We start from the raw sequence: 13,384 nt of genomic DNA on the forward strand, positions 1-13,384 counted from the left end.
CATTCATTCACTTTGATATATTTAGGGAAGAAAGGGAAGATCTTACGCCCCCTCCCCTGCCCCCCGACTACCATCCTGCTTCCTCCATCCTCCATCACTAGCAGTGCCACCGCACTTGTCTGCCCCCCTACCCTCCCTATTTTACACATGCTATATGGTGGATTAAGGCTCCGGTGGCCTGGCCAGCAGTGCCTTTGTAGATGGCTTAGCACATAACTGGGGGTGGTGGATTAAATAAAATGATCACAGAAGCAAAGAAATGATACAGGAATTACTTATCAAAATGCTAGCCCAGGTTTTATCTGCAGCTTAATTTTGTTCAGTACATTCTCGGGGTGATGTTCAGATTAATTGAACTGACAGCTTCCTTTCAGAATTCCGGGAAGGTATTTGCACGGATTTCAGGTCTTACACAAACTTAATTACATGGAACCCCATTTTATCATTCTAATTCCATGTAGCGGGGGTTCTATTTACAAATGAGAAGTCTCTGCCTTTTATTCACAGCTTTTCTTAATATATTTATCAAAGCTGGTTCATTTACAAAGTGCTCTATCTGTTGGATACAGGCAGGCCGACATTAACCGAGCTTTTAGCTTTATCTGGCTCCCAGGCTCGCGAGCCACCCGAGGGTCAATTGATTTTTTGGTTCTGTGATTCATTTTTTTTTCCTCTTGCCTTCATTTTTTCCTGGATCACAATGAGAGACATGCCTGGAGAATTAGCCTGGTTTGTCTGCCTTATCTGGTGGGCATTTTTTTTCCTGGGGAAGTCAAGCTACTTAAATTGGCCACAGGAACCGCTGTTATCTGCCTTTAATGCACCCTACAGTGTGGATAGCATTTCAATTACACCAGTAACCAAAGATTAGCCCCCGCTTGGCTGTTTCATGCCTCTTGCCGCCGTTTCAGCGCGCCACGCACCTTACCTACAGGAGCAGAAAATTGAGTTGCCTTGCCTGTGTCATGGTGATTAATGCAGAAATAGACTGCTAACCTGAGAGGGACTGGGGGAGAGAGAGGAAGAGAGAGACAGAGACTGAGAGAGGGAGAGAGCGAGAGAGAGGGTGCATGAAAGAGGAACAGAGAGAAAAAGCAGGGTACTCTTTATTCTTTCTAGGCCTTGAAATCTTAAACACAGGCTGAGATGTTAGGGGTGCTTCGGAAAAGGCTGCAGGAGGCTGGTGGAGGGAATCATCCTCATTCAGACTGCTCTACAGTGAAAGAAACAGAAAAGACAGGGACTAAGTCTCCTTCCCACTGTACCCTCACCAGAACCCTTCCTCAATTGAAATCTGTGGAGCTGATCTGGTTGGTTGTTGGCCATGTTCTGCAGAAGACCAGATAGCTTCAGGCTTCAGAAAAACAGCAAAGTGTATCTTGGCCTTTTGCTTTTGCAGGCTTGGAAAGATGAGCCAGAGGCAGGATGGCCTTTTTTCTATTTTTTTTAACCAGTCAGGTTGGGACAGTGAGTTAAATGTGCCTTTGTTCGGGCAGGCCCCTTCTTTCCCTTTGGTGTCTTCTTGTCCTGCTTAAGGCGGCGGTGAAGAGCTGAGGATATGACAGATCTCTGCCACATGAAATTCCTGTTGATAGGCCAAAAAGCCCCCCAAATTCCTGCTTTACACAGGCATTGTGTACGACCTCCCTTTGATATTGGGCACTGGCATGTATCTAGATAGCAGGGGAGAGAGAGCGAGAGAGGCAGGGGGTGGGTAGGCCATCGTCTTCAGTTTCCAGTTGTCCCGTGGAGGAGGATGTGCTGAATCACGGCTTTGTCCTGAGGCACAATCAGCCCTGGAGGGGGGCACAAGGGTGCTCTGTGTCCATGTCAGCGGACGGTGCATCTCCTTCTCTCGCATGTCCTGCTCTGCCAAAACTTTTCCATCTCCCCCCAACCAGGCTACCTGCTCTCGCCTGGGCCACACAGCGCCAGCTGTGTGTGTGGGGGCGTGTGTGTCAGTCAGTCAGCTTATACACTGACCTGCTTCCCCACTGCTGCATTATTGACCTTAACATCTGATCTAACCTACAGAAAGAGATGATGATTCATTTAATTAATTGACACATAATTAAATTGATTCACAGATTTGTACCTGATACAACAGAGTCAGTAAAGCTCCCCTTAAATAAAAAAAAGAACGAGAGCGTGAGAGTGTGTGTGAGAGAGAGAGAAAAAGAGAGAGAGAGAGAGAGAGAGAGAGAGAGAGAGAGAGAGAGAATTAATGAATACTACTACTGTAAGGCACTCCTAGAGTAGCGCTGCAGGTTAAAGTACGGACTCCCTGCAGATCTGTGTGTAAAGGTGCGGTATTAATAGCTCCTCAAACACTAGCCCAGATTGATTGCTGGTGTGACACAGCATCCTCTCAGATACACTTTGTGTTGGGGGTGGGGCTATTAGTCAACTTTCAAACCACTTAAACCGATTCACATTCTGTGGCATATTTTTTTGAGTCTGGAAGGCACAGTCAAACTGTGGTCTGTTTGAGGTACCATAAGAGAAGCTGCTGTTCTGTCCTCAGGTAAAGAGAGAGAGACAGAGAAATAGATAAAGAGAGATGCAGACGGAGGGGAGAGCAAGCTGGGATGCTCCAGCTGTAGTTGTCATTCTTCAGGCCTGTGTGTTATTCTATCAGTCTAGGCTAAATGGGGCTTGACCGCATCCTTTCATGTTTCAGCATCAGGCTCAGCACGGCATGCCTCGGCTTACCACCCTAAACACACTGGCCGACCATTAGTTACCCCCAGCCTGTTACACCCAGTCCTGCCTGGCATACTGCTGCCCCACAGCCTGAAAGATGAGTTTGATGACAGATGAGTGGAGAGAGAGAGAGGGACTAAAAAAGGAAGGAAATGGGCCCTTGTTGGGCTGTTGTCTAGCGTGCAGGCACAGGGCCATTTCCCTGCCACTGGAGTCATCACTGCTGCCACGGCTGTGGATCACCAATAACAATAAGGAGGGCACTGAGCCACTTTCTATTTTTACCTACTCTTCCCTGTCTCTCTCCCTCTCTCCCTGCCTCCCTCCCTCCCTTTCTTGCTTGCGGAGGAACAAACAGATACAGTGGCTAATGAGAGGGCCAAATGGAGTGCAATAGGTGACTTATTAAAATGGGGGAGGAGCAGAGGCGACCTTAGACCCTGTGCCTGATGAGGTCACGTGGGTAGAGCCCACGTTGTCAGTAGCCTGATGCCCAGCTTACCTTAGCCTTAACCTTCAGCTGTCTGGTTGTGGAGACGCTGTCGTTGCAGACCTTGAGCGACGCTTAGCCATCGTGAGGTTGTTGTTTTTTTTTTAAATCCACGCCCAAATGCCCACCTAGGTGTAGTTGCTAAGCTTGGAGTTGCTAAGAAAACTCCCAGAGCAACCGTGCAGGCGCACCTGAACAGCTAGTGCTAATGTGCCAGAGGAGGCGAGCCTGTGCTTTTTTTTTGGGGAGGGGGGTCGATCATGTAGAAGACCCTAATGTTGTCTCTCTCTGAACACTGAAGAAGCTTTGTTACGTCAACAGCTCCATTGCCCCCCCCCCCCCTTTAAAGACTCAAACGAGACATGCAGAAACAGAACGGCTTTATGATTTTTTTATGATTTTTTTTATGACCCGCTTGGCGTGCGCAGCTGTTATGAAATGCAAAATAATAACTAATATTTTCCAAATGTAATGTAAAAATATAAATTGGCTGGGCTGCATGTGTTTTTACACTTTTGATCAGAGCTTGGGATTTTTTTTTTTTTAGTGGAGGCATTTGAGTTTAGGCGGACTCACTTTGCCCTCTCTCACTCTACTTCTCTGTGTCTCTATTTCTCTCTCGTCCACAATACATGTACCCATTCAGACATACAGTACAAACACTCCTCACACTTCTTCCTCTCTCCTTCCTTCTCACATTGATGAGACGGTTGACTGAAGTTGCTGGTTATGCGTTTAACTTTGACCCAGATGGAAATGTCAGGCCTTTTTTGGATGCCACCTGGGAGTTCCGGGCAGCAGCCATGTTGTTGCCCTGCTGCTCTTTCTAAATATACAGCAGCAGAAAGGAATGGACGAGAGGAGAGGAGAGGAGAGGAGTGGAGAGGAGTGGAGAGGAGAGGAGTGGAGAGGAGAGGAGAGGAGAGGAGAGGAGGTCTGCGTAGGGAGCGGCTGTGGCTTTCTGGCAGAGTGGCCATCATCATCCCCTCATTTAGGGGCCGCTAATTGGCAGTTAATTAGCAGAATTGACTCTGTTGTCAGATCCCCAGTGCCTTTCCCTCCACTACCCGTTGCCCCTCCCCTCTCTACCCCATTCCCCTTCCTCTCCAAGTTCATTTGATCCTGCTTTTCCCCCCATAGTGGCACAGTGATAATCCTATTTCAGTGTGCAGCTAGGCTCCAGTGTTGGACTAAATACATATCTCACATTTTGGCAGGGATTCCGGGCCTCTCCTGTCAGGCTAAACAAATGCTGTCGAGGCCATTAATGAAACAACATTTCAGAGTGTATCAAATGTAACACACTTCCATTGCCTCCACTTCCATACTTTCCCACACAGCGAGGGCATAGTCACATGGGGGTATATTAGTGCATATGCAGCGAAAGCCTGTGCCAGGCGGTGAGCGCTACAGTGAAGTTTAATGGGGCTCAGCCCACCTGTTAAAGCGGGTGGGTGGTAGCCTGGCAAAGGCCGGCTCCTACACTTACTGCGAGAGCTGCCACTCAGCTATGACCACCAGCTTGGCAGTCACTGGCTAATGATGTCAGTGCCTATGTTCTCAGAGTACAGCGCTAAGAGAACTTGAAATTATGGCATGGATTAATCTCAGCTTTGAATGGCGAATTGCAACTCCTGGTTCAACGCCTATAATAAAAACCCTACATCTGATAATGCACAGGATGCAGGGAGGAGGAAGAGGTGAGGGATCTTTGGGGAGATGGAAAGCACAGTAGTAGAGTCTGTACTCTTCCAGTGCTTTCGGCTTTTTTCTATTCCTCAACGGCTTGGTTTTATTGGCGGGTCGTTTAATATCAAGGGTTGTGTGCTTCAAATGAAAGCAAGCAGCGCTTGCGTGGGCGAGCAGCTTTCCTTTATTTCAAGATGGTAATTTCTTTTTTGGGGGGGGTAAGGGAAGGAAGGGAAAGAATTGAGAGACCGAGAGATAGAGAGAGAAGGAGAGTACAAGGGGAAATAAGTAGGTTAATTTATTTCATTTGCAGGTACAGAGTTTAAAAAAGATAAGAAGCGGGGGAGGAGAGAGAGAGAGAGAAAGAGAGAGAGAGAGAGAGAGAGAGAGAGAGGACTAGAAGGATGCAGTTTTCATGAATAAGCAGCTTAATGCGCGTTGGCACCTCGAGTGAGCCTTGCAGAGTCTCCATGCGCCTCAGGCCATCTGTGAGCAGAATAGCAATTTTATTACGTTGTCATTAAACCAATTTCACAGCAGTATTGTTTGTTAATGAGCAGCCGCAAACGAGCGGAGATGTCACGTACTGGAATAGCAGCAAGATTTGTGACCTCCACTCTTTCTCTCCCTCTTTTTTTCCCTTTTTTTCTGTTCCTCATTTTTTTTTATCTCAGCTGCTCTTGTTCTTGCACACTTGCTCTTGCTCTCTCTCTTCCTTTCTCTCTCTCTCTGGAATTGAGGGAGCCCAGGCCCATAAAAGGGAAAAGTGCTTAAAGATAAAATGTAAAGTCTATACAGTCAAGGCTCTGTTTATGAGCTTCCATTTCACTTTAGTGTTCATTGGATGGAATGGTTTCTCCATGGCTCTCCTCACTGTACAGCTGTAAGTGCTGGAATATTGGCTTTGATATGTGCCACTAATGTCAACCCATTTCTTTTTGCTGGAGAGAAAGGCAAAGAATAGACATGGCGCACATTTCAACGGAAATATGTAGTGGAATATTTTACACGGCTTCCCAACAAAATCAGTAATATAGATTTTTTTTGGTTGCTTGTTTGTTTTTTGCTTAAACATGGTGTGATTTGCGTTTCTCCTGAAAGGTTATAAGATTCGCCAATGACCCTTAAGGTTATGCTACGAATGGTCCTCATTGGCTATGCAAGTGGGCCTGGGTGTGCTGGGATGTATGGGCTTTGGTCCTGAGCTTCCTGTGTGTGTGCTCTGGCAGTGCTACTGAGGGAGAAAGTCTCACAAAGATCAATTGGCTTTTTCCGCGCCTGACATTATTTATAGACGGCCATATATCTGCTCTTCCTCCCAGCCCGAGCATGGGGTAAATACAGCCCACATTAGAGAAATAAAGCCTACAGTGTGGGAAGCCAGCGAAAGAGAGAGAGGGGTGGGGGTATGGAGAGAGAGAGAGGGTAAGAAAGAGTGAGAAAAGAGCTGAAAAAGAGGGGGAGCAAAGTGTTGCATGGGGCATTCTTTCTGCTGACTCTGCAACACAACACTGAGAATGGAGCGAAGGAGAACGTATCAGTGTGGGGGTGGGCCTGGAGAGACAACCTGACACAGAGATGTGAAATCACAAGGTTATCGGTTCAGTTCCTTAGACCCTAAGGGCATAAATGTGGGCCCACGCTTCATAACTGCTACTAGATCACATCAAGGCTGTTGTAGTTACCAAATAATTCATAGTAGTTACTCAAGATTAACAACTGCACAAAGCCTAAATTCCAGGGGGTTAAAGGTGAGGGGTATGGTAGGGCAGAGGTTGATTGTAAAAGGTTTGAGTGTGGAGTGTTGTTAGTGGGGCTGACCAGGTGTATAGGCCTGAGCCTGGGGGCAGAAGAGAATAAGAGAGACACACAGAGGCCAAGACAGGCAGTTTCTCACATAGCTGATCCAAGAAAAGCTCCTTCAGCCCGCCGCCCAGCATTCTCACCCTGTTCAGACACGCTCTCTCTCTATCTTTCGCTTTCTCTCCCTCTCTGGCTGCTTATTCTTCCCTCTCTCGCTCACTCGTTCGGCCTCATAATCACATCCGCAAACAAGGCCCTAATGTATTTTTTGTACCTGTTTGTCGCTTTCTCTAGAGCCTGAATTTATCGCCCGTGCCCTGTGGTGCGGAGGTGCATGCCAATAACCCCATCATGGAGGACTCCATAAATCAATAGTCTGCTTTTGTTTATGTAAGCGCCCAGTGCCAGAGAGCAAGGCGGTTACAGATGAGGTACCATCACAATGAGTGCCAGAACACTGCACGGGGGTCCCCAAGCCCAGCGAAACGATTCACACGCACTGGAACGCTTCCCAATCTGTGTGGATACCAACACGGCAATTTTGCCATTTTGGGAGAGGTGGAGAAGTAGAAGAAAGAGAAAAAAATCAAATCAACACCCTTGCACTTTACTCAATGGAGTTATCAAAGCAGGGGCCGCTGCCATCGAGACCATTCAGCGCGGCCGAGCTTAGAAACACAATAGAGCTCCATCAGGGTAATCACAACCCCCCCCCCCTCCACCCCCCCACACTGGCACTCAGCCTTATGAATATTTATCAACCCATCACAAGGGTGATGTTTCAATTGCTGGTGGATCTGGGCATGTGCACGCATGTGCAGAGCAGTAGAGCTGTTCTAGCCTCCTAAGAAGAGAACCCCTCATTGTCAGCTCACCTGGCCCAAGTTAGAGCTTAGAGCAGAGGTGTCCAGGAGCGATGTCCCTCCTCAGAAAGGCCACGTCTCAGCAGTTTCAGGAGAAGGCACAACAACTTTCTTAAGTTTTCATGGAAGATAATGAAATGAGACATCTTTAGGACGACCTTGACCTAGAGACCAGAGAGTGTTTTGATGTTGGCAATCAGCAGTTTTGATCAGCAGTTCATTCAGCTTCCCTGACTATGAGAGTTCCTTCTCACTGTTAAGTCTTGCTTGTGGTATTCCGACTTCTATTCATCTCTTAAATGAGTCTTGAGATCACAAAGGAGTCCTGTTGGGCAGACTCAATCTCTCACTCACTCATGGCCTTGCAGTAACGGGCAGGGTGATGGGATGGGAATCTCATCGGGCACACCACTGCCCTGCTGCTGTGCTTTCATTAGTGCTAGCCTGTGATCAGGACAGTGATGAGAACTCACTCCCACCACGGCCTCAGCAGTCTTCACCTTTTAGATAGCCTCGCCATGACATCACATCACAACTCCAGCCTCACCGAACCTGACATGCGTCTGTAATTGCCAGCGCACACACATGCACATGGCTCCGTAGCTCGATATATCACATGTTTCTGCACCAGGCTAATCCATCGTGTGAGTCCAAAGCCCCTGTGGTGGTGAGAAAGGAAGAGAAGGAGAAGGAAAAATGGGAGCTCCTCGATAGCTGCAAGCTCCTCTCGCTAATTCTTCCCACTGCTTTTGGCTGAGGGGTGCACATAGGCTCTCATGTAAGCAGATGAGCACAGATCAGTTCTTCTGACAGATCAGGCAAAGTGGCCTACATGGAGAGATGCCATGCAGTGGCCGAAGCCAGTGAAGATCACTATGATTTGCAACATAAGCTGAATGGTCATACCTGCTTTAAAGCTCCAGGGCTTGCACTAGCCCCAATAGTATGGGTCACGGTGTCAATCTGTGCAGCATGCTGGACTATTTAGAATGGTGATTTGTTGTTTAGCTTGTTGCCCTCAAACAGGCCTGGAGGTTTGTGTAACTACTCTGTGTGTGTAACTACTGAGCTGAGTGCCACATCAATTATTCAAGAGAGGTTCCAGAGAAGCAAGATGTTTAACTGCTGGTCCTTACAGTCTCTCTCTCTCTGCAGTACTGATACAGTGCACTTGCACACACTGACAGTCACACATACACACACATGTACACTGATATGGTACCCCAAGGGAGAAAAACCCTCACAGTCTTTTGTTTTCCTTCACTGTAATGCCTTGGCTGTAAAAGTGGAACCCTTATTAGGGGCATCTAAGGAGCATAGCATGGCAGCCTCTGCAGCTTAAGGTGTCTCGTTTTAATTGCTGGGACTGCTTTGCATTTCCACTGCCCTAAATTCACCACTCCCTCTGAAGACAGAGAGAGAGAGAGAGAGACAGAGTTAGTGGGGGGAAAAACGAAGAGAGGGAAAACGGGGGCACCCTTCCACCCGCTCTGTGTTCTGTCTCCTCGAAACCCTCGTGTGCAATTCAGAGGTATTTGTGTTACGTAAGAAGAGCATTTGAAGCCCCTCTCTACAGGCCCCTCTTTCATGGCAGCAGCCCATTATAGTCCCCCAGCAGAGGCGGGGAGATGGAAAGAGGGAGAGAGTGAGAGAGAAGGAGGGAGAGAGAGAGAGAGAGACGTTTGATATGAGGCAAAGGAAATAGATTGGCCTTATTTCCTGTCTGACTGTAGTGGCAGAAGCACTCGTGTTGCCAAGACGATGCAGTCAATTGACACTCAATTTTGTTTGAAATCTCACGCCTCCGTGGTGTCATTATCAGTTTCCCCTGGTAATCCACAAAGCCGCCTGTTTGATTCCTGACAATAAGGGGAGTCGCGGAGTCTGTTACTCGATTACTGGGGTTTGGAGCTGGAGAGAGGCACGGAGAGAACAGAGACCGAGAGACAGCGAGAGCAGGAGCAATGAAAGGAGCTGGAGAAGAAAAAAGGCCCGTACTTCTGAGAGCATGGTGGGATGAGAGGTGAGGGTGCAGGGGAACAGAGATTATACCTGCCCTCCCTGCTGCGCCGCACACAAGACTCCACACACGCCTCTGTGTGGAGGGGCAGAGCAAAGGAAAAACACAGGGCTGAGCAGGCCAGGCCCCGGGCCTCTGCGTGCTCGGAGAGAATGGGGCGACTGACCCCGTCTTGGACCTTCTCATTTGCAGGAGGCGGTGTAATGATAGAGGCTCTCTGGCTCTCCCTGGCTGCGGTCAATAAAAGGCAGATAATTGAGAGCTTTAGCAGCTGAATTGAATGACAGGGCAAGGCTGCAGGCCCCAGGAGCCTTTACCCCTCCCCAAAACAACCTGCGCTGGGGTCCCGAATGCCACCTGCCCTCACCATTAACTACCAACTACCCTTACACACTAGCATTGATGGGCGGCTGTCTTTGTGTGTGTGTGTGTGTGTGTGTGTGTGTGTGTGTGTGAGTGTCAGAATTAGTGCTGAGCTATTCACGATATAATACATACTCAGCCCAGTATGGTATATTGGATTCATTATGATGCATCACAATTTTGCAACCAATTGCAGACGATGAACTCTTGGCTGGTTAGATTTCGGACAATTTTCCAACCAATTTTAAACAGTGAGCAGGATGTACAGTATAAGCTATAGAAGAAGCAATATTTACTAGCCTTTTCCATAGCTACCGCCACCTATAGGTGTTTAGTAGGTACTTAATTCGCAATGGGCATAATTAAGCAAATAATTAACTCATAATAAATAAATATCAGTGACTGACCATCAGAGCTTTAGTGTGAATAGCGTGCGTGTTAGTGTTTTTTCGGCACGTGTTGGTTTCCACCCTCTTCTATACACTGGTCCCATATGAAAGAACCTAAAAGCACCCATGAAAGAATTTGAAAGAAACCATGCCAAAGGTAAGGAAAGAGTTTTTAAAGGAATGAGGCTACCTTACAGCGCTGGCCACCTCTGTCAACCTCCATATACATAAGGCAGACGCCAAGCTTTGTTGACACACACAGGATGTTTTGAAACACACTTCAAAAAGACGAAAAAGGAGGGGGAAAAAATACTGCATTTGCTCTCCGGCATAAACTGTATGGAAAAGAAAGAGAATGGCTTATGCGCACCTATACGCACTCATCAGGTGTTTTTTTAGGGGAGGGGGAGGTGGAGAATGCGGACAGACTCCTAATCCCTCTCCTGGCAGTGATAATCAAAAATAATAGCACTGGTAAAAACATTCCAGAGCAAAGGTGCCTGCCTAAAGAAGAAAGGGGATTAATGAGGGGAAAGATTAGGTGCCGCCTGAGAGAGAGAAGGAGAGAGAGACAGAAAGACAGAAAGAGAGAGGAGGGGGAAGAGGGGGGAGACAGAGAGAGAGAGAGAGAGAGAGAGAGAGAGAGAGAGAGAGAGAGAGAGAAGTGTATTCTTCCCTCAGAGGAGCAGAAAACTGGTAGTGCTAGTGTAGGTTAGCTGTGCTTGGTTGCTACAATAAGGCCTCGTTCACACAGGTGTGTTGACGCCTGGGGCTGCCTTGGCCTCAGTCCATTCCATTCAGAGACTGATTTGAACAATAACTATCCTATCTTTTAAAGAAGGAAGGGGGGGAGCGTCAAAGGAGATGCCTGTGAGCTTTGCTGGGGCCAAGAAAAACCCCGGTGCAGTTGTCAGAGCTTGTTGATGTAGCGAGAGAAAGCGGGAGAGGTTTTTCTCGCTTTCGTTCTCTTCTCTTCACGCCTCCCCCCCTACTCCTCCAAACACCCACCCCACCACCACCACCACTCCCTTCCCCTCTCCAGCAGATTCGGTGGGGTTTGTGCCGCAGGACAGAATGGAGAGAGCAGAATTGGAAGAACAAAGTCCTGCTGTACGAACCAGCAGCTGCTGCTCGCAGGATCAAAGGCGCGACAACCCAGGCTTCCTGGCCTGCGCTGCCACTCGAGGTGTTTGACGGACAGTTAACAGCTGGGCCCGCTCCTGCCATGCAGGGGTCGCCACGGACTGTCCACCAGACCAGGGGGTGGGGAAGATGGGAGTTTAGGGAGGGAGGAGGTGACATCCCTTCATGGGAAGGCAGTTGAGGGGGGTGGGGGGGTGGGGGTTCCTTGAACTGTGATGGGTTTTTAGTTCATTGGGAGCCGACCACAGGTGCTGCAACTCCACACAGCCTCCCCAGTTGTGTTTTTATCTGGTTAATTACCATTAAAGGAAGGGCTGTGGGAGAGCGGCAGCTCCTGGCACTTGGAAGATCATGGCTGGATGGAGGAGTCCCAGTGCCAGAATTCCTCCTTTTTTCAGATGCAGCTCCACTGCTCTGATGAAGTCCAATCTGGAATCTATGAAATATCAGCCATCAGCCACGGCATGTCTGGCGCTGGAAGAGTAAGAGTCACTTGCTTTCTCTGACTGCAACTCCACTGCATGATGCTACAGAGAGAGAGAGAGAGAGTGCCGCAGTGCTATTGATTTATTTTAATTAGCAGCTCGTTAAATCGTGTCAGTTTGCAAAACAAATATATAATTCTTTGTCTGATTTTCCACTTGGGTCTTAATGACTCCTGCTGACTGAGAACTGGAGCAGGAAAATAGCTCTGAGAGACAAAGAGCGAGAGAAAGAGTGCAAATTCTCTTCATATGTCACACAGAGGAATGCAGCTGGAGTTGGGGGGCTGAAGCCCGTGGAAAAAAAGGGAAGTGGGGGGCTGAAAAAGTGTGGTAGAGGGAGAGGAAAGGCTGGGTGAAGGGAGAAAGAGAAGTGGAGAGATCCGCCGAGACGAGAAAAGGTGAAGCGCTTTTCCCTTCTGAGTAGAGCTGCAGAGAACTATGTAAACACCACAGTGGCCTGAACACAGCCTCATACACACACACATACACACACTCACAGAGAGTCAGCTAGCTCACCCATCTGCACTGAATCAAGCGACAGGGTGAGGTAATGCTCGCCGCTTCATGTCTCACGACTCCTGTTTTAACTTAAAGAAGAGAGCGAGAAAGAGAGATCTCAGAGATCTCCCTCTGCTCCCTCCATCTCTCTCTCTCTCTCTCTCTTTCTCTCTCTCTCTGCTTCTGTCCTCCCATCCTTTGGACTAGAGCTGAATAGATCCTCTCAGATAGTTTATGATAAATCCACAGATAGGTTCAATCCAGGGATCGGCTTAAATAGTTACCGTGCCTCTCCAAAAAGGCCAATCCGCCCTGATACGCAATCTGTATTTACCCCACAGCAGATTAGGGGCTGCCGGTGGCCTGCAGACGCACGCGTGACCCTGTTAGTGGGTGATAATTGGGACATGTTTGCTTTTATTAAACCCACGCTTCCCAAGTTTAATCTGTGTACACTTCCCAGGTCAAAGTTGACACCAGAGCTGTTTTTCCCCCTAGAGCCATGTCTGTTTTTTTTTTTTTTCTCATCCCACCAAGGAGTGACTTAAATAGTTTTGTTTAGGATTTTCGGCCTAAAAAACAGAGGTATGGAAGCAATGAGATGAAATTGGAAACAGAAGACGGCGATGTTCTCATAACTATAATCAGCGAGCAGCTTGGGTTTAGTCTGAGAGTGTTGCACAAGCAAAGCTGAAGAATTCCACTAGTGTACCAATCCTTTCCCAGAGCCTTTGGCCTGGTATGATCTTTATGCAGCGTGTACTCGTAGCCTATCGCACAACATTCGCGTGTGCTCTTGCCTGCTGAAGGTTTTCTCAGCCAGAGCTCCAACCTCAGCTCTCCTCTCCATGCAGTGAAGCTAGCGGCAGCAAGCAGCCAGCTTCCTCAGAGCAACGTGATCACGCTGGGTCTTCTCGCTCCGTCACTGCAAACTCGTC

The 13,384-nt window shown here is 48.1% G+C and overlaps 1 protein-coding gene across 7 annotated transcripts in view; it reads left to right on the forward strand.

Annotated features, from left to right (window-relative positions):
* Window positions 1-13,384, forward strand: part of meis2a (Meis homeobox 2a) — a 79,013-nt gene that overhangs the window by 54,391 nt on the left and 11,238 nt on the right. The gene's annotated exons all lie outside the window — the stretch shown is intronic.

This window comes from Salminus brasiliensis, chromosome 10, assembly GCF_030463535.1.
Source record: "Salminus brasiliensis chromosome 10, fSalBra1.hap2, whole genome shotgun sequence".
Classification (NCBI taxonomy): Eukaryota; Metazoa; Chordata; class Actinopteri; order Characiformes; family Bryconidae; genus Salminus; species Salminus brasiliensis.